Genomic DNA, 22,771 nt, shown 5'->3' on the forward strand with positions numbered 1-22,771 from the left:
TTCTTGCCTAGTTGTTAGGGTGAGTCATTGCAGTTGTTAAGTTAGTAAAATGGCTGTTAAGTGAATCTGGCTTCCCATTTTAACTTTGCTTGTCAGAAGGTCGCAAAAGGGGAATCATCCTGGGACATTGCCACCATCGTAAAAAAAACCAGCTGCCAAGTGTCTGAATTTTGATCATGTGACCATGGGGATGCTGTAACAGTTGTGTGAAAAAAATGTTCATAAGTCCCCCTTTTTTCCCGTGCCACTGTAACTTCAAGCAGTCACTAAACAATTGGCTGTAAGTCAAAGACTACCTGTATTACCTGTTCTGTGACAGAGGAATTGAAAGAGCTACACAGTGCTTTTAGTTAAACCCCCAAAGGTGCTTCGGACAATAAACAGACCCCATCTGCAATTCTTTTTTTTTTAAAATATATTTTATTCATTTTTCATATTCCATTTGCAATCACTTATATACAGGGTATTTACTATAAGAAAAGAAAAAAAAAGGAGATAAAACGAACAAAAAAAGGAAACACAACTCATCATTCACAACCCCACCTAACCCTTCCATCCTCCATACACCCCATCTACCCCCTCCAACTTTCCTTTCTCCCTCTAACACTCCCCTCCTACTTCCCTTTCCCCTCAAGCCTTCCTTCTCCCCTTACTCCCCACACACCCTCCTTACATTCCCCTTACTCCTTCCTTACTCCTCCCTCTTCTTTCCCTCTACCTCCCTCCTTGGTGTATGCCTTTATTCGAGTGTTGTTTGATCTGTTAAAAGTAAAATGAACCAAGGAAAAAAAAAATAAAAGAAAAAAAAGAACCACCGTATATAAATACATTCTTGTTCTTATTAAGACTATGTTAACACCCACCCCCCCCACAAATCCCCATCCCTAATCCTCCCGACTTCCCAGGGCCCACACCTGGCACTACCTTCTGTCTAAAATATCTTGTATACATATGGATTAAAAAATAAAAGTAATATGTCAAAAGAAAGAAAAACAGAAAAAAAGAAGAGAGAAAAGAAAAGAGAAAAGAAAAAAAAAGAAAAAAAAAGAAACCACTCTTTGTGTTGATCTCAGCCCCCCATCTTTATCTATGCTTAAATAGTATAAATCATTCTATCTATATTTTATTCTCGTCTCTTACTTCTTTGCTATTTACCCCAACCTTCTGTAGACTCTCCCGTTCCTCTTCCTAAACCTTATGATCCCTTCCGATAAAATTTAAGCAACGTGGTTCATGCCACATATTCAAATTACTTTGCAGAAGAGTAATCAAGCTTTCCCTTCTAGTAAAATTTAAACAGCGTAAATGATCTTTCTTAACCTCCTTTTCAAACAGTAATTCAAAATAATCTAGCCAAGCTTCCCCTTCTTAGTAAAGTTAAGCAGCGTAGATCAAATATTACTTTACACAAAAATCAACTTCTATCTTAAGATAATTCCAACCGACTTTCTCTTCTAATAGGATTTAAATAACGTAGTTCATTCCACATGCATTTTACCCTCATCCCTTACTTGTCTGATATTTACCACTATCAAATTTATGCTAACATTTGTTTAAAATCTAACTCAAAGCAATTTCAACCAACTTTCCCTTCTAATAAAAGTTAAATAGCATGGATCATTCCACATATTCAAATAATACTTTCAGCAAGAGTCAGTTAACCTTCTGTTTTAAAATAGTCCCTTCTAACAAAGTTTAAACAACATAAATCATTCCGCATTCTTTTTACACCTATCTTAAGATAATCCCAACCTTTCTGTTCTAATAAGCTTTAAACAACGTAAATCATTCCACATATATTTTACCCTCATCCCTTGCTTGTCTAATGTTTACCACTATCAAATTTATGCTAACGTTAATTTAAAATCTAGCTCAAAGTAGTTTCACCCAGCTTTCCCTTCTAATAAGAATTATTCCGCTTTTTCTACCGGAGAGAGGTCTCAAACCCCCATTCAGTCCTTAACTTTGGCGAATATTTTGAAATGTCTAAATTCTCGATCTCCGTTTTTCTGCTTCTCCGAGGGAGGAAAGGCTACCCCCTCCATCTTGCAGCCACATGGCCTGCCACTTGCCTTCTCCTTCCGCTTGTCTCTCCTCTCTTCCAAGTGAGTCAGGAAGTCCCGCCTTCAAAGTCCTACAGTAGAAATCTTGAGCCTCCGAAACAGAGTTAAGACGAAATCTTTGATTCTCAAATGTAACCGTGATGCCGGCAGGGGCCTCCCATCTGTATCGAATCTGTTGACTCCTAAGCTCTTTAGTTAAAAAGGTGTAGTCCCTTCTTGCTTTCAACATCTGGAAAGGTATATATTTGAAGACAATCAGGTCCTGGTCATCAACTCGGAGACTGTTGTTATGAAACTTTTGCACAATCGCGTTTCTAGATTCTTTTGTAGAGAAATGTATAATTATGTCCCTCGGGAGCTGTCGCTGTTCCGCTATCAATGAGTTCTGGCGATAGATTTTCCGAATCTGCCAATCAAAATTAAGTCCCGGGCTTCCCACTGCATGGCTGAAGGCTTCAGCAAAGGTCTGTTTCAGATTCTCTTGCTCCTTTTCACGGAATCCTCTGACTCTTATTGCAAATGCCTTCCTATTAAAATTTATCATCATAAGCTGTTGTTCAGTGTCTCTAATTTTTTGTTGTAAAATTTGAATATTGGTAGTCAAATTAAAATTAGCCTTCTCCAAACTTTCCAATTTGTTCTCTATTTCAGCAGAATAATCTGACAGGGCAGACACGGCTGCAAACGTATTCGCCTTCAATTGATTAACTTTAGACTTTAAATCATCATGTAGTTCCAATACAAATTCCTTAATTTCTTGTTTAAAATCATTAAACATTTTAAAGAAATATTCCTGTGTTAAAAATTCTCCAGTAGAAAGCATAGGAGACAAAGGCTGTGGTTCCAGTAAAAATTCTTTAAATTCTTTAGACACATTTGTAGCAAGGCGCTTCTTTGACCTGGGTGCCATAATAAATAAACAAGTAAGCAGCGCTTTGCTCCCCTCTGTTTCCAAAGAAGAAGAGTTTATTTTGTTAAGGAGCGGTCTGCAGGAAGGTAAAACCGGCTAAGTATATCCACTATCAATCATCCACGGAGAGAAATCGCCATTTTGAAGTCCATTTAGACAAAGAAGTCTCTAAGACAAATGGTGCTGGTATTTAAGATAGTAATAAAAACATAAATCTCACAGGAGTGGGACCCGCCCGTATCAATTCTAGCTTGAAAAAAACTTTGTTTTGTCCTGGGGGGGGCTAGCCTGTCTGGGGCTGCCAAAAAAAAAAGGCAGCTGAGAAGAACTGGCTGGAGATAAAAGCTCCGCTCCGGCTGGATCTAATCTCTATCCACAGCCAAAAAAAGAAAAAGGCTGTGGCTTACGAATAGACCCTAGCCTACAGAGCTACTCCCTGCCCCTTTCTTAGCCAAAAAGGGGTGCTATCTATGATCTTATTTAGATATACAGACCAGATCTCTGAGGAGCTCGGTGGAGCCCTCCTCGGCAACAGGCCACGCCCCCAGGAAGTCCCCCATCTGCAATTCTTTAAAGCAGCTGTGTCTTGTCCTGGAATTATAAGGCTATACTCTACAGCGGCTTAAAAAGCTTATGTTCACATATAAAAGCATACCCTTCCCCAATTGAGCACTGTACTGCAGAGGCCTGAGCTTTTAAGCAACCCTAGACTTAAATTAAATTCTTTCCAATTAAAGGTGTTTGTAGATGGAATGGAAGGAAGGAGAATTTTGATTTATTCTAATCTATTGGAAATCAAACTGATTTAAGAGGACAAGTTTTAACTATACGCAGATAATGGAAGTTACAACATCTTTTAGTGTTTATATGTCATGTTATATACAAGCAGCACTTCTAAACTGATTTCATTTGGTTTTGCTTTCCAGGCAATTCCATGAAATCAGTTATCAAGAGGGTTGGAATCAAGAGAAAAACACTCTAACTTTCTTTGTGCCCTTCTAATTAACTTCACTTTTATTGGAATAAACCAAACTTCTGTCTGCAACAGAACAAGGACAAAGCCAGACATAAAATAAGGAAAAGCTCCTGCTCCACCTCCATCTACAGCCCAGCTGCCTGAACACTAATGGGAAAGAGAAATCTGCATCATGCGTGATCTTCTCTATAATATTAAGATGAATTAAAAAACAAAAAAACAGAAAAAAACTGCTTAGAACCATGGAAACTTCTACCCACAAAGATTTAAATCATGGGTTTTTAATTTATTCTTCCTATAATATTATAATTTTTATCATGTGACTGCTGGCCATGGGAGTAACATGTCTTTCCACAAGAAGAGGCAGGAAGGAAGAATGACTTGAAGGCTAGAAAGGATATCCAGAGAGATAACTGCTATTAATTGATTCCAGACAGGACAAATAGTTTCAGAACTGGTTTCTTGAAAAGACAGAGGGAAAGAGAAGGGGAAGATTGACAGTGCAATTTGGCCTAAAGTGTTTTTATATTGACCTTCAAGGGGAAAAAAAACTCCACCCTCTCTCCTTAAGCCACTTTCTTTCATGTAATTCAGACATCAACAAACTACTCTTCAAGTTTCTTCTGCCCACCATTACTTGCTTCAAACTGTATGAGAGACTCCCATCGCCTCAGCTGCTCACTCCCATTTCCTTACATTTTGGCTCACACAAAGGAATGTGCAGCTGGGATGCATTGTAAGGGCAAAGCTTTTCCAAAGGCTATGCTGCTTAAAATGGAAAGAGAGAGTATTAGTCATCTGTCCAGATCCTGATCAGTCCTAAAGCAGGTTCTCCCACAGATGTGACACCAGTAGCTCTTTTACTCAAAATGCAGCATCTGTTAAGAAGCAGCCACTCAGTGCTGACAGACTAATCAGTTAGGTCAAGTACTTTTCTCACAGTTGGACTGGATCTCTTCCACAAGGCTAGAAGGCAATGGACTAGAAGGTAAAGGCACTTATAAAAGAAGTACTACATAAATGTTAATATCTGAGCATAAACAGCAATGATGAAAATTCAGCTTAGTCACCAATACAAGTAGTCCTCAACTTTCAACAGTTCATTTAGTGTCCATTCAAAGTTACAATGACACCTTAAAAAAGGGAGTTATGATGGATGTTGATTCACATTTATGATTAATGCAGCATTCCTGATGGTCATGGGATTAAAATTCAGACGCTTTGCAACTGGCTCATATTTATGACGGTTTCAGTATCCCCAGGCTCGTGTGATCGCCTTTTATAACCTTCTGACAAGTAAAGTCAATGAGGAATCCAGATTCACTAAACAACTGTATACTACAATAACTACTGCAGCAATTCACTTAACCGGTGTGAAAAAAGGTCATAAAATGGGTCAAAACTCATTTAACAAATGTCTCACTTAGCAACCCAAATTTTGGCTCAATTGTGGTCATAAGACAAGGACTATTTGTATTAAATTCTCCAAATCCAATGCACGTGATTCATACATATTGATGTCAAAAGGAAATTCCAATCCTCTACCTTCTAGCTTATCAATGTAATAGAATAATACCTTGATCCCACACTGACATTTGCTCAAATGAGTCCAATTCTTCATGTAAATAATTTTTTGGACAGCACATGTAGATGTGCCTCCACAACATACACGATGCCTTAGCTGTTTCAACCACAAAATCTGCAGTAAATTCACAATCTTTGCACATGCAGTACTGACTCCTAAATTAACGGAGAGTATATTCAATTCTAATCAGTTTCATTAGCCACTAGTCAGGTTCTGAATAAAATTCAAAGTGATAATTATGACCCACAAAGCCTGATATTCTTATCAATTCAAACTGAGAAACCACAAGTGCATCACATGATCTTACTTAGATTTTAAGAATCTGCAATAGAAGATGTGCAGTCTTGCTTGCTAGCACTTATGGCACATTTTTTAAAAGGATCTGAAAGTAGGCCATCTTGGTTATTACTCCAGATTTCTGGAAGATCATGAAAAGGAAAACAGGACTAGCTCCATTCTCTTAGTAGCTGAGGAAAACATTTTTATTCATGTAATATTCTAAGAGGTTTGCTGAAATATATTTTACAGATTAATTGTTTAGGATTAACTTATTTGCTTATTCTATTGTATCTTAATTATAACAGCTTGTTTTCTCTGTATTTTTACTGCTTATGGTGTTATTACCTCAGCTTATATGCTGCTTCATTTCTATAGACACTGAGCAGCTCAGTTAATGTTAAAATCACTAGAAAATAACAATAATAAACTGTAATTAATTAGATGTGCACCATTCAGGGCCAGCATATTCTTCAATTACAGGTATTTACTGTAATTGGGATTGGCAACTTTTTTGCTAAATGACATGGTAGTAAAATGGGGGGGGGGAGGTATCATGTGACCATTAAGGGAAGCACCCGAGGTGGCGCAGTGGTTAAATGCAGCACTGCAGGCTACTGCTAGATCAGCAGTTCAGCGGTTCAAATCTCACCGGCTCAGGGTTGACTCAGCCTTCCATCTTTCCGAGGTGGGTAAAATGAGGACCCGGATTGTTGGGGGCAATATGCTGACTCTCTGTAAACCGCTTAGAGAGGGCTGAAAGCCCTATGAAGCGGTATATAAGTCTACTGCTATTGCTATTGTTAGGGTGTGGTGTCAAGTGACTGTCACTTGTAACTTTCTGCCAACTGCAGGTTGGAAACTGGCTGTGGTGGCTGCAGATGGCAATCATGTGACACCGTGGCTGTCACAAATGTGCAGCCAGAACTATGAAAACTGGTTTTAACTCTCCTTATTATGTAGCATTCTAATTTTTAATGCTCAGTGAATGAATGATTGGAAAGCAAGGACTACTTGAATCCCAAAATGTTTAAAAATAACATTGAGGAAGATAACTTTCTGTTAAATTTCTTATCAGAAAGATATAAAAAGATCAATGGAGCAACTTATAATTTCACTGAGCTATGCAGTCAAGAATAAAGTCAAACTTGAACAAAGGTGTATAAATACAGCCTTCTCTGGAAACTTCAGGAGGAAGTCCTTCTTGTCTAGCTTATTCCTGCACAATGTTTCCTAATGTAAATGGCCCCTTGCCTACCTATGGCACCCAGCCATAAAGGACCGGGAGAATTAATTATGATAATGCAGGGTGAAATATTACTACAAAGCTTTATATCTATATAAAGAAGAGTTGGAGAAGCAGAGCTGAGAGGTTGGCCTCAAAGAACAGACCATCCTGCATTCCTCAAGCAGCCAGGCCTTTTCTGGAAAAAAACACTTAGCATTTTCAAGAAGGCACCAGATGTTAAACAGGAAAAAAACAGACTCAGTTTATCTTTAGTTGAGCAAGACCATCAAGCATAATTAGGACTGGAATTTCTAGCACTAAAAAAAAAAGCTGTTAAGAGCTACTTCAAGTCTACACTTTGCATTCTGGAAACTTTCTGGTTTCTCTGTTTGTACACCTGTTGTTTTTAACGGCAAACTCCGCGGCTGGCTTTGGGCTGTAGAAATCAGTACTCAGAACACTGAACGTGTGTGTTTTAAGCATACTTTGTTCCTTTTTAGCAAATCCCAAATTCAATCCAGCTTTGTACTGAAACAAATAGGGAGAAGCATGAGTGCTGTGAGGAAGGACGAAAAAAAGCTTTGTCCAGGCTTTAACCTTTTATCGCAGTTGCTTGGCCTCAGTAACAAACTAAGTCACGTTCTACAATTTATCTATAAGAACTCCACAAATGTACTTAAGTAATATTATTACAGAAGACCGCAATGTATGCTGACCTAGAATCATGTGTGTTCTCTTTCAATCGTTGTGTTAATATGAACAGTCGTTATGCTTAACTGCTCTACATAAACGTTTCAGTGAACAAATTCAAAGCCTTTCCATCCAATTTCCTTCCTTGTTTCCAATCGTAATTACTGTAACAGAGACAGTGCACCTTCTGAAGTAGGTTCTAGCTGATGACTCAATGAATGTGTGGTAACCTTTAAGATTTCAGAAGATATTTTTATAAGAGTAGACAATTAAGTTGCCCAGATGATTAATTCTAAGTTGGGAAAAATAGGCAGAAGAAGAAGAAAACTTGCTGGGCTGTCTTCTTAGATGGATGAAATCTACCTACTAGATCATTTCTCCTCTCTGTGCTATACCACTCACTTTTGGTTTATATCCATTCTTTTAAATAAACTGTTAAACTGCCTTCCATTGAGGACCTGTATACAGCTTAGGTTGGAAAGAAATCTGAGAAAGCATCTACAGATGCTCACATCTTGGGCATAAACTGTTTCAACTATTCCCCTCGGGATACTGCTATAGAGCATTGCATGCCAAAACAACTGGTCATGAAGACAGTTTTTCCCCCATGCCATTACTCTACTAAACACCTAATTCCCACAGCGCTGTCTTACGCCTAAGGATATTTACCCAAGTAGTAGGGCTGTATTGCTATTATCCTTCACATTGTTCCTATTACTTTCTCCTATTGTTATCTTATGATTTATCACTTTGTTGCTTGTATCTTATGATTTATGATTGTGCCTTATAATTTACAATTTATGATTTATCACTTTGTTGTTTGTATGGGCACTGAGAACTTATGCACTTGGAAACTAATTCCGAGAAACAGAATTGGAAGGGACCTTGGAGGTCTTCTAGTCCAACCCCCCCTGCTCAGGCAGGAAACCCTATACCCTTTGAGACAAATGGTTATCTAATCTCTTCTTAAAAACTTCCAGTGGGGGAGCATTCACAACTTCTGGAGGCAAGTTGTTCCATTGATTAATTGTTCTGTGTCCAATCACATTTGGCCAATAAAGAATTCTATTCTATTCTATTAACAAGTACTTTGTATGTCAGTACACATACTAGGTAGTGACCCCCTATCTACTCCATCTGGGGTATCATGCTTGATAATGGCTATGAAGAGATTGAACATCTGAAACAGATTTATAGCCACACATAAGGCAAAATTCATTAGATAGATAGGTAGGTAGGTAGGTAGGTAGGTAGGTAGGTAGGTAGGTAGGTATAAATATAGATATATAAATAAGCCAAATACTACTCACTCATCACGAAATCTTCAGAGCCTACAAACTTGAAATTTGGCATGCATGTTCCTCTTGGCTTCTAGGTGCTCACTAAGAAAGGATTTTTCCAAATTACCATCAGATCATCAGTATTTCCTATATAGTATTATATTAACATGTGTCGATAAGGAGTTAGATGTTCTACTCCCCCTCCCACCTGAAAGGAACTATGTTCCAATTTGTATTTGTATTTATTGTCACTTATAGGCCGCCCTTTTCCCTGAGGGGACTCAGGGCGGCTTACAACTCATGGGAAGGGAGTGCAAGACAGAACGTAAAATAATATGTGGGTACAAATAAAAATAGCAATAAAACACAACATTCATTCAACATTCGGGTGGGGTGTATGAAGATCTTATCCCCAGGCCTGACGGGATAGCCAGATCTTAAGGGCTGTGCGGAAGCTCTGGACTGTGGTGAGTTGCCAGTTGCTTTATATGGGCTTGACCAGCATTTCTCATCCGGTCTGCCGGCTGGCCCGATTACATGGTTTTCTAGCGAAGCACAGATATCCAGCTAGTGTTTAATAAAATAGATTATTTGTGAGAATTTTTTTTTAAAAAAAACTATTTTTTTAAAAAACCATTTTTTTCTGTGCTAGATACTTCCACCATGAAATACAGTTGGTGGCCTCATGGCATACGGCCTTGTCTAGTCCATGAATAATTCCAAGGCTAATGAAACAAAATTGGATTGAGTGGAACACATTCAGAAGTTCTGTTTATATGTGCCACTTGGGGGACCATAGACAACATGTAGCTAAAAATACATTAATAAAGCATGTCAAATGTCTGCTATCTTTCTGTTTATAAAACTCTTAAAAGCAGCACGTTAGTTTAGAAAATGAACAGATAATAGTAAACCAAATGCACAAGCAAGCATTTCCTGTGCAAGGCAAATGTGCCTGTTTTAGTTTCCAACTACTATAATTGGCTCTCAAATTGTTCAAATCTGAAAGTTGTTATGTCATTTTGGACAGACACCTGTTGAGATAATGCACTCATTTTAGCAGCTCTACTCTCATTTCAATGACTTAAAATACTTAAAACAATTTTATTTTAGATCAGAAAGATTTGTCATTTCCAATTTAGCGTTTCTCTTTTTCAGTGAAAATCTTTTCCACCCCTTCACAGCTAACATCTTGGTATTTTAACAGACTGATACACACATACGCACATAACAAACTTTGGAAGAAATCTTTGTTAAATTTTGTAAGCAATTCATTTGTTTAGCTGATAGTGATGAATAAGAATTGTTTCCAGGTGATGAAGCAAATGATTTTGCATGAACAGCAAACAATCCTAAAAGAACGCTTATAAAAATATTAATGGGCTGGTAACCTTGGCAAAACTAAACAAATTTGAATTGGTCCCTTAATTTATGCTATCCCTTGTTGAGGAACATTAATAATGCACGACTGTATTGAAAAAAGAATTAAAACTACCCTAAAGTTAGTTTTTAAAATATGAGGCGTGTTGCCAACAATCTTGAAAATACTGTCTACTTGAACTTTCAAGTAAGTTTACAATAAGTATTATTTGGTTATGCTTTGTTCTTTTAAGCTGTGTATAACAACACTGGTTTGCTGCAACATGTCCTTGTGCTGGGAGAAAAATAAAGTACCACAACAGCATTATTTTTAAAAAGTAGGCCTAACGCTTTTTTGTACGTTACATGTTTTAAAGAAAAAAAAAGATATATTTCATATTTGCAATGAAATTGGGATGAAGCCGCGATATTTATTGTTCAAACCTAAAGCCCAACATCTTAAACATGAGAATCCTCATTTTATTTTTATTTTTTGGAAAGTGGGGTTTCCAAAAGGTTTCAATCTAATTCATTGTGCCGAGATTTAACATGTGTTTATACATACTTCCTTTTGCCCCTCTCAACAGGTTGATTATATACTTACTCTGAGCTAATAAGAAAAGCATAAAAATAAGGCTGCAATGAAATACAGGTTTCTGATTTGAATAGAAGTCTGAATAATTCCATCTGTTAACCCATTAGTACCTCATGACTGGCACCTATAAGTATGTTGCTTCCTCCTCTTTTACCCAGTATAACCTATGTATATTTCTCAAATCATAATTCCCCATGTACTTAACATATACACTTAAGCAGGGTACTAGATGATGACTGCAAATTCAAAGGAAATTACTAATGTGAACATTTATTTATCTTCTTCCTCCACTTTTGCTTACAGGAGGGAGAGTACAGCAGGCTAACCTTAATCAAGTCATCACATGACTATTTTCTAGGACATGCAAGGGGTCCTTGCTTACTGAAAGTTATTGAGATTGAGAACTCTGTCATTAAGTGATGCTGTCATAAGGTACAATGTCATGCAATCATACTGATTTATGACATTTTTGGTAGTCCCAGCTGCCGCTAGGCAAACCCCATGCCATTGCAGTGACCTGTTATCACATGATTGCTATTTGCGATTGCTTATCTACCTCCATGTTGTTGAAAGTTACCACTGAAAGTCGTAAATGGTGACCACATGACTGAGACACTGTGACAGCCACTATTACAAGAGCCTGTTGCAAGTATACCTTGTTCAGTGCTATCATAACTCTGGACAAGTGGACATTAAATGAGGAGTATCTATATAAACAATGGAAGCAAAAATAGATCCATATCAAAATGGGAGAATAAAGTAAGACTGAAAGGGTCTCTGGGCCAAAATATGATTAAAAGGTAAAGTATTGCATTACCAAGAATGTTGTTATTCAATTTAGGATGATTATGGACAATAGGTATACATATAATCTTGGGTTATAGTGGCAATCAGGACTGGGATTGCCATCACTAATGTTGCACTTTATGACTTCATTGGTTAGTGACAGCAATCCTGGTCCCAAATATCACTGTAACCCAAGGACTACCTGTATATTTTTGTACACAGCTGTTCTAAGATTGCTGGACAACATCTTGCATATGTCTGCTCACAACTGTGAGCAGTATTTCCTAACTACATAGTTGAGTTATTTTTCCCCAGAGAAAAGTTTATATTGTCCAGAATGAAAGCATATAAAAATGACAATGTCAAAGTATTCAAAATCTGTTTCATTTCATTTATAAAACTTTCTAGGCAGTTGTAACTGCTGAAAACAGGTCAGGACTTATAACTACAAATGATTTGCTATGCCTTTCTTGTGAATATTAGAAGACCATGAAACGTTTTCCACAGACATGTGATACTTAAAAAATACAACCTTCCAAAGTAGCTAATATTCACCAGATTCCACTTTTCTGGCACTGCTGATTGCGATCTTCCAAATTTTGTTAAATATTCCATATAATATGCCCATTGGCCATTCTTTCTGGATTGGATCATTTATTAGCACTGGCCACAGAATGGCAAGATCTATCTTCTGTTCAACCACAGAACAGCCAGCATTCATCCTATAAAACTCTTCCATCCTGACCTACTTTTTTAAAGACCTGCCACCAATTGCCAACACCACTCTCTTCAGGGTTTTGCTGCTTTCCCCAATTAAGCTATATGACCTAGCTTTTCCTACAGGCAACTCAAAGCAGAGAGAACAGAGTGTCAGGAACAAAGTGTGCAAAAATATACAACCAAACAGAGCAGTGCACCTTCAGCAAGCCAACCAGACAGAATGTTATTAAACTGGTTGAATGTCAATAGGGAGGTGGTGAGGCAAAGCCAGCTGGCCAGGCAGATATTTTTATTGTGTCTACGTGCAACATCAACCGCTATAAAGAAGGTAACCGTAAGGGCAGCATCTTTTGTACTTCTCAATTGTTTTCAGTTTACTCCCTAGCTCAGAAGATATAGGAGGTATATTATGGTTAGGTTAAGTTTATTTATAGGCCGCCCTTTTCCCTGAGGGGACTCAGGGCGGCTTACAATTTATATAGGAATGGGAAACATACAGTGACATATAGGACAATACATAATTAAAAGAGTAAAGCAACATTCATTCAACATTCGGGCGGGGATGGATTATACTCTTTAACCCCAGGCCTGACGGGATAGCCAGGTCTTGAGGGCTATGCGGAAGGTCTGGAGGGTGGTGAGGGTATGAATCTCCACAGGGAGATCGTTCCAAAGGGTCGGAGCTGCTACTGAAAAGGCTCTCCTCTGCGTAGTTGCCAGTCAACACTGACTGGCAGATGGAACTCGGAGGAGGCCCAATCTATGCGATCTAATGGGTCGTGAGGAGGTAATTGGCAGGAGGCGGTCTCTCAAGTTATTATGTCCCAATAAACCTAAAATTCAATCTATCCAGTGAAATGGATTCATTCCACAAACGTTTGTGTAACTTATTTTTACTTTTATTTTATTTAAATTGTTTACGTGGCCACCTTTCTCACATCAGTAACTCCGGGCAGCCTGTAAAGATTAAAACACAGACCATTATCATATAAACATGGCATCCAAGATAATGTATTTCTTAGTTGCTAAAGTGCCACATTTTTGGGGGGGGGGGATTGCATGGCTACTGTTGTTTTAAGGAGGCAGAGAGAAACAGATCACTGCCTACTAAACACTTTTCAGTATGCATAATGATCTGTTGAATATTGTTATTTCTTATTATTTTTTTTAAAAATCCCTTTTGAGAAGTGAAGAAGGGAAGTTTGCATCTTCTTGGTGTCACAAATACTGTGCAATTGTTTCAAAGTCAAAAATTAACACAAGTCATTGCCCTGGATCAGTGTTTCTCAATCTTGGCATTTTAAAATGTATTTGGACTTCAACTCTGAGATGAAGTTCAAATACCTTAAAATTGCTAAAACTGAAAAACTCTGTCCTAATATTCAGGGCTACCATAGGCCAATGAGCTTATGGTAAGGAGCAGACATTATATTTATGATTTACTTTTATGTATGATTATTCCTGAACTTCAGGCACCCCAAAAGAGACTTTTTCTCTTCCTATATAGGTAGTCCTTGACTTACAACCATTTTACAATGAAAAAAGACTTATAACTGGTACTCGCACTTACAACTGTTGCAGCATTCCCACAGAAACATGAACAAAACGTGGACACTTGGCAACCAGCATGTTATTCATGACTATTGCAGTGTTCTGGGGTCTTCACCATTTGCTACCTTCCCAGCCAACTTCTGATGAGCTTTGTCAATGGGTGAAACTGGATTTACTTGACTGAATGATTCACTTAACAACTGTGGCAAAAGGTTGTAAAATTGAGCATGGCTCACTTAACAACAGAAAGATTGGTCCCAACTGAGATAATAAATTGAGGACTACCTTATTTATTACAATTTTGTTTGTTATGTTGAGGGAAACCGTTTGCATCGAGACTAGCCAGAAAAAAGTTTTGGCTGAGTCAAAATATGAAGCTGTATTACACAGCATCAGAGTTCTTTAAACATTTATATCAGTGTTTTTCCAACTTGGCAACTTTAAGCAGTCTAGACCTCAACTTTCAAAATTCCCCATCTAGCACACTGGCAATCAAATGCGGAGCATAAAACCTGAGCATAATCAGTCAAAGATTTCTAGCTTTGCAAAAATCTCTGAACTTGGCAATGTTTATTCATACATTCTGCCAAGCCACACAACTCTGCTGAAATGGCTTTCAATATTTAATACCAATAAAATCAATTATTCTCCAGAACATGTACACATTCCTAGAACACTGAATTCGTGTTAGCCTATGCTGAACTCTAAATCTCAGAGCTTCAAAGAACATAGTGGTCATTATCCACCCACTAGATTATATCAAACGTGTTCAATCAACCTCAGCAATTGAAGGCTCATCACAAAAGTAAAGATCAGTCAATTTATAAATTTAGATTTTATTTACATCCCACCCTTTTTATTTTTATAAATTACTCAAGGCTATAAACATACCTAATACTCCTTCCTCCTATTTTCCCCACAAAAATCACCATCAGATGACATATCAGATGATATGTGATTACTTCCATTTAGTTTGATAACTAAATGGAAGTTATCACAAATGAAGGCAGTGTAACTGACCGTTTGCTGATCAGGGGGAAATATCTTCATATTTTGTCTATTGCTTCCTAGACTCTGTTTGAGAATAGGCCATTAGCCAACCCAGTGAGCTGATATCATTCTGGTAAAGGCCATTAAGCTTTTCTTTTGGCAGTTTACTAAATTGTTATGTTTATTTATTTAAAATACACAGTGATTTCTTCCTGGAGCTGTGGTTTTGCTATAGAATAAAGGCACTCTTATAAAAACACAAATAATTATTTAGCAACCCTGGAAGAACTGAATAACTCGTCAGATTGAGCAAAACAAAGAAGCCATTTCCCCCTGCAGTTCTGATAGTAAGAGATTTTCTTGAAGACAAGTCATTGTTGACACATGAGCTTTTCCTGGATCCATCCACATGTGACTCATACCTGAGCCAAAATGGTTAATCCCAATTTCATGAAAATGAGGTAGTTATATATCCTCATACTGAATTGACAAGCCACCGGGGGAGGGGAGGGGTGTGTGTGTGGGGAGAGAGACTCTTTAGGATCACACATGAATTCTTCATTTTATTCTGGAAGAATTAAAGTGTCTTAAAAAATGAGGGGGGCTTCTAAGAAATAAGACAGAACTTGAAATGTTCATACAGAATCAAGGCAATTTACTAGGATGTACAGTATATATGAGCTCAAAAAATAAAAAAATAAAAAAACTGCATCATAAAATGTTTTAAACCTTAAAAAAAAACAATCACAAACCAACAAAGGGAAGAATTATGGAATATAACATTTACTCTAGGTTGTAAGTTATGAGGAAACCAATACAAATTTTTTTATAGATGGTATACAACTCTGTCAATAATTATCAACATTGACAAATCATAGACTAGTAATTATTGGAAATGTCATCAACCTGAAAAAAACATTTTACCAAATGCGATAGACATGTAAAAGCCCCCAAAGTACTGGAAAGAAACACACAGCATTATTCAGAGAATTCTGGAAATCAGATTTGACATCTAACCACAATTCTTCTTACTAGGCATAATTCCAAAATGTTAACAAAAACAATCACTAAGATACTGTTTATGTCAGCAAGGATAAATTTAGCCCAACAGTGAAAAAGAGATGTGTTACCTAAAATATCAGAGTGGAAACTTAAATTTGAGAGAATATGCAATAATAGCAAAAGTAACAGCATATATTCACAACAGAAGTTTAATTAAATTTAAGCAAAAATGGGCCCCACATATATTACATATTGCGCACAGCACAGTAAGTAAAATATATGTATCCAGAGTACAACTTTTAAGAGGAAAAAGAACCAATTTCAATTAACTTTTTAAAATGTCTACAAATATTGTATGTTAAGCAAAGTATGACAAATAGTTAAAATCTAATGCTTTATCTATACTTTTTTCAGAAGGTATTCTTTGTATTCTTAAAGAACAAATAGTGGATTTTAGACTTAACTCGATATCAAAATTCCTTCTGTTATGTATTCTGTTATGTACTTAAATGCAACTTGTTTTTTATGGTTGATCTCTAGTCAAATATATACTGAGCACTAACTGTACAATCTTAATCATTATTTTGTACACTCACATATGTCTCTGATTTTTTTCTTTTCTCCTTTTGCTTGTTTCTTTTAAAAATACTAGTAAAAATTAAAAAGATGACATGATTTCTTCACAAGCTTTTATACCCCTCTGTGAAAAAAAAATCAATATTAAAAGGAACTTAAAAGAACAATATAAGTAAGAATTCTTACTCTGATTATATAATTAGAAGCAGAGTCATGGGTAGGGGAAGTCCTGTATTCACCATACAGATAGTCCTTGAATTTTCATTGCTAAAGACGACAACCTTTTTTTGTCAGGGTTGTTAAGTGAATCACCACATTGTGAAGTGAATTTGGCTTCCCCAATTGACTTAGTTAGCAAAGTTGGGAAGGTTGGAAATGGCAATCGCATGACTCAGGATTGCAAATACATATTGGCTGACAAGCACCTGAATTCTGGTTACATGGGAATGTTGTAGTGGTTGTATGTGCAAGAACTGGTCGCGTGTCACTTTTTTCAGCACCACTGTAACTTCAAACAGTCGCTAAATGAATGGTTGAAAGTCAAGGACTTTCATCTGATAAAGGTGAGCCAAAACCTCCTTTGGGGGACCAGCCTGATCAATTATCATGGAAGCAAATTCAGCATTACTGATTTGTTAGTCAACATGTACAGAGCGTGTACTATAGCATACATATACTGCATTTAAACACAGAGGCTGCATATGTCTGATTACTCAAATCAATTACTTCAGTATATCAATTCATCAGTTATGCTGTAGACCAGTGGTGGCAAACCTTTTTTTCCTCGGGGTCCAAAAGCGCGCGCAGAGACCCGACACCCATAATCTAATCCTCCCACAGACCCCGCCCCTTGCACATGTGTGCGCGATCCTCTTGCGCTCCCCCTGCATGCATGAGGAACCCCCATTTTGATGCTAGTAGGCCTCCCTGAAGCCCCCTGGGACAAAAACAGGGCTCAGGGGGACACCGCATCATCTCACCCCATGCACGTGCACGTGACCTCCCCATGCGCTGGCGACCCCTCCCCCCACGCATGCAGTCGCGTCTCCCAGCAGAGACCTGAAAATCATTTGGCTGGCAGGTGGTGCGCGAACATGTGCAGTGGAGCTGACCTGGGTGGCAGCTCACATGCCCGCAGAGATGGCTCCATGTGCAATAGGTTCACAATCACGGCTGTAGACCATTTGTGAAACAGAGTCTCAAATGATTAGTGGCAAAGAGACTGATAAGAGATCAATCCATTAAACAGAACTAGGCCCGGTAGAATCTGTCCCTCCTAATCAAAAGGAAGTGGCTTCTAGCCTATTAACGTGGACGCATGAGAGAAAGAGGCACAGAAATGAGAACCTTGATTTCATTATCAACTGAGCTTGTATTTGATATGGAGGTCACTGGAACCCTTTTCATGTTTCATTAATTTAATATTATATGATAATAAATTACTTAGGAGAGCTTGATGTCTTGGAGGTCTACCACAGTTCCTAGTCTTGCTGGCTAAGAGGTCATACCATTTATCATTTCCCTGTACTACTGATAGAAAAAAAAACTACACAGACTCTTTTATTTTGGCACATCCAGTATATTTGGAACACCTTTCTTGTCCTTTGTAGTATTTTATTATTTATACTATATTTTATTGTTGTTATAATGTAAGATGCCCGGAGTTATCTGAAATCATGCAGCATATAAATGGAATAAATTAAGTTTATCATTCATGTTCCTATTCCAGTTCAAAATAACTGCCCAATTCAGTATTTGGAATGATTGAGAAGAAATCCACATTCAATTCTCAGAGAATTACTGGCTCTTCTGAAACTTGCTACGCTTCAAATAAATTATGCAGATATTTTAATATACATGTATTATCAGGATCCCTATAAAGAAGGGTGCTTAAATCTTTGGTCAAAATATATTTTCATCAGAGTACTGCAAATTACACAAACATAAACTAAAAAAACCCTGATATAGTTTATACATAACAGCTTTTACTTGCAAGATGTTGCAGATTAACTCATGATATAGGGACACAATGGCTCAGTGGCTAAGACGCTGAGTTTGTCAATCAGAAAGGTCGGCAGTTCAAATCCCTAGCGCCATATAATGGAGTGAGCTCCCATTACTTGGCAGTTCCAGCTTCTGCCAACCTAGCAGTTTGAAAGCATCTAAAAATGCAAGTAGAAAAATAGGAACCACCTTTGGTGGGAAGGTAACAGCGTTCTGTGTGCCTTTGGTGTTTAGTCATGCCGGCCACATGATCACAGAGACGTCTTCGGACAGGGATGGCTCTTTGGCTTTGAAACGGAGATGAGCACCACCCCCTAGAGTTGGGAATAACTAGCATGTATGTGCGAGGGGAACCTTTACCTTTACCTAACTCATGATATAACTACCATACCAGGATAGCTACCCTAGTCAAATGTGGTTAAAACTGCACTTGAGAAAAGGCAGGATCAATACTGGGCATTGTCCTATTCACACCTTTTCCCAGTACAAATGATTATAAAATCTGGTATGATCCAAAACATATGAATAGGAACATATTTTCATATTAGTTTCCAGGAATTAGAGCTACATTGGTCCTGAAAATATTTATCAAACAACTCATCATCATCCTAAAAGAATCCACAAGGACTAATATGTACGATTAGTATTCAATACAACTATCCTATATATTATTGGCTTGTTCTGCAAAATTTATATATGGCCTTTGTCTGCCCTATATAGCCCCAATTCCTGGATTCCCCTGAAGTTCCTTTATGAAACTGTGGGAAGGTGTAAATTTCTTCACAAACTAATGCCATAGGACCATAAAACCTGTTCTTGCACTAATTACTGCTATCTTTTGGAGGCCCAAGTTCTATATGCAAATATTCAAGTGCTGGCAACATTTTTTTAAAACACTGCTTTTTACCAGAAACTTCAAATATTTAAAGAACTGTGAAGCTAAATTGAAACACTGCCCAAAAATAAATAAATGAAAGCCAAACAAACATCAATCAATTTACCTTACCTTATATACTAGAAGAAAATTAGACACAAAAAGAAATCTAAAGAGAAGAAATTGGCTGTTAACAGGTTCTGTTCCTAGGACCACAAATTTAAAATAATTATATTAAACATGTCAAAAATGGATCTGAACACTGACATGCAACCACGCTCTTCCAACATTATAAAGTATCTGAAATGAATTATACCCAATCCCATTCCACTAAAATAAATCTCACCTGGTAAACATCCTTGTTCCATAGATGTAGGATGGAGAGCCAAAAACCCTCTCTTGGGGGAGGGGGGGCTCTTGGCACCCCCTCCCCCTTCCAAGCTGCTTCTTGAAGGATCAGTGCAAACAGGTAAAGCAAAATGAGCGATGTTTCTTTAACTGCCTAGATAGATCTTATGCTGGAAATATGAAAAAGTATTTGTGGAATCCCAGCCACTACTTCAGGGTTTGTGACTTGGTTTCCTGATCCCAACGTAATTCCCTTCAAGTCTTTAAGGTTCTTAAAGAATTTTCCATCTCATAACGTAGATGTCCATTCTACAGTACGATGTCCATTCTACAGTATGTGTACTGTTGAGTGCACAAGGCACAATGTCCCATTGTCATATCCTGGCTGACTCCTCAGATCTTGTCTTCAAACTTAAATCTGTCCATGGAGTAGTCTTCAAAGGCAAAAACAAATAAGCACAATTGTTCTGGATTTAAACTATCCATACAGGGTCTTCTCCCAGTTGTTCCAGGCTCGGCCACCATGCCCTGCATAACATGTAAATCCAGATTAGAAAACATTTCTGATCTTGGAATAAGTTACTGCCACATGCTTTGACCAGTAACTGCTAAATCCAGAAGTAGAGTTTTGGGCTTCAATGTTTTCCCTTTATCCAGGTTTCTTTTTTGCTTTCCATAACAAAATCTAATACGTTAGGCTCAGCAAAGACATTTCTCATGACCCAAAAATGGAAGCCACAGAGTTGCTCAGCCACCTCACCTCCAGGGTGAAGGCAAGAAAGAATCAGCCCCCCCTCACTATCTCCTCATATAGGGGATGCCCCTGCATCTATAGTGTACACCCAGTCACTCATCCCCTCATACCCTGCCCAAAAACCAGTCTGGGAGAGATCTCCACTGACATCTCAGGTGCCAACCAGAAAGGCCAATACTAGCCTAGATTAACCAATACTCTGGCCCAATATTAGGCAGCTGCTCATGTTCTCCTATTTACGGTATAAATGCCGCGGTTGCTTTATGCACCCATCTTTTAGGAGTTTTCCTCATGGGTTCCCCTTGGAAAATTGAACGTTATCTCGGCCTTCCTCTCCTCAGCAACGCTGGGGGTTGGGGTCTTCCTTCACCTCGCCATAGGTTTTATGAAATAAGACGGTGGTTATCTGGAGAGAAAAACTGGCGTCCTCCCGAGGTCCACGAGCCCCGCGCCCCCTCCAGGTTCTTCCCCCACACTGCCTCGGTCACGCTCTCTCCCTCTGGGAGCCGTTGTTGCCCTCCCTCCTGCGAGCGGCCAAGGGGGAAAAAAACGGGACTCCCGCCTGCTCCGTCTTCACCCTCCCCCCCCCCCGCCTCGCTTACACTGACCGACGGCGACGGCGACAGACACCAAGCAGCACCAGGATTCCAGCCACTTCCGCCTGGCAGCGCCGGAAGCGAACCCATGGCAACCAACCGTTCTACCCCAGCGCCCCCTCCCCGCGCCCTCCCTTCCTCACGCTGAAACCACGCCTCTTTCTTCGAACGTAGTGGGCGCACAGGAGCCACACCCTCTCCTCCTCCCCTGTTTCTTCTGATTGGACGTTGGAGATGAACTCCTTCCTTTACGGGAAACAGCCAGGCCCACTCCCGGCTCGTAGGCGCCACAAAGCGTCTCCTTCCTAATAGCGATGCCCCTCCGTCATTTCTAAACACTAATGTTTATCTAATGACGTAAAAGCCATACACTGTTAGGCTCGCTAGCCACGCCCCACTGCTTCCAGCGCTCCAATCCTCTCCCGGCAGTCTCCCTCAAGCCACGCCCTCTTATAACTACTTTGCGTCTGCGAGTCTCTTGCGCCATCTAGCGGCTGAGAATAGTCGCGTTGGGTCCCGGGTAGAAATGGGAAACGATCAGCCTTTCTCTGAATCTATCTGAAGGGGGAAATGGGCAACTGGTTGGTGCCATTTTTGGCTTCTACAAAAGTTCAAAATGCAGAGTATGAGTCCAGTGTTTATAACTCGCTACTCTAAAAAATACCCCAATTAATTGATTGATTACTTATCATTCAATCATTGTTGACTCTTAGTGATCACATAGCAGAAGTCTGCAAACCTGGCCACTTATAGACTTGTGGACTTCAACTCCCAGAATTCCTCAGCCAATATGGCTGCTTAAAGAATTCTGGGAGTTGAATTCCACAAATTTTCAAAGTTTGAAGACACCTATCACATAGTTTTCTCCATAATGAGCTGTCATTCAGATCTTTCATTGGTGCCTCATCGTCACTGTAATTGAGCCATGCATCTTGTTTTCTTGGCTGTGTGTGATATTCTGAGGACTCTTCTCCAATACTGTAGAAAGTCAGCACCCACCCATCCTCCTAGAGAATGAAATATTTTGGGCAATATTATTTCCCCTAAAGGAGAAATGGGGAAAAATCTTAAGGGAGACAGTCTCCCTGCCCCAAGGAGAAACTGAGGAGGCCACCTTTTAGAAATGCAGATTTAGTAATCCATTCAGAAAGACTGGGTCAGACAAAGACTCCAGATGAGCCACTCAAATAGGCAAGCCAAAGATTGACAAGATTAGCTCAGACAAACACTTAGGATTTGCATTTCCTCTTTTGCCTATAGAGTCAGCCATGACCCCTACATGACCCCATAGGAATCAAGAAGGTATAAAAACCCACCCACTCTCAACTCCATTTGGTCAGCTGTCCCAGTGTGTGTGTCAGCTTTGACCATCAATAAACCGAACTTACTTTCTTAAGCAGCCTTCATTTTATTCCTGGCTTGTAACTGGACCTGGATTTTTCTTCCAACAACACAAAAGTTCAAAATGCAAATATTGCCTATCCACCTTTCATTTCCATTGCCACAAGGAATACCATCACTAGCACAATTCTGAGTTTTGAAGGTATACAGGTAGTCCTCGACTTACAACCATTCATTTAGTGACTGTTCAAAGTTATACCAATAGCA

The 22,771-nt window shown here is 38.8% G+C and overlaps 1 protein-coding gene across 6 annotated transcripts in view; it reads right to left on the minus strand.

Annotated features, from left to right (window-relative positions):
- The window catches only part of MGAT1 (alpha-1,3-mannosyl-glycoprotein 2-beta-N-acetylglucosaminyltransferase), a 43,190-nt gene extending 21,915 nt beyond the window's left edge, over nt 1-21,275 (minus strand). The window contains exons 1-2 of one of the 6 annotated variants that reach the window (XM_032208920.1): nt 21,176-21,275; nt 19,812-20,341 (exon numbers count right to left, since the gene is read on the minus strand). The gene's annotated coding sequence lies outside the window, so the exon portion shown is untranslated. The other 5 variants (XM_032208921.1, XM_032208922.1, XM_032208919.1 and 2 more) reach the window with 5 other exon arrangements.
- Nucleotides 21,276-22,771: the final 1,496 nt, after the last annotated feature.

The sequence above is a fragment of the Thamnophis elegans genome, chromosome 2, assembly GCF_009769535.1.
Source record: "Thamnophis elegans isolate rThaEle1 chromosome 2, rThaEle1.pri, whole genome shotgun sequence".
Classification (NCBI taxonomy): Eukaryota; Metazoa; Chordata; class Lepidosauria; order Squamata; family Colubridae; genus Thamnophis; species Thamnophis elegans.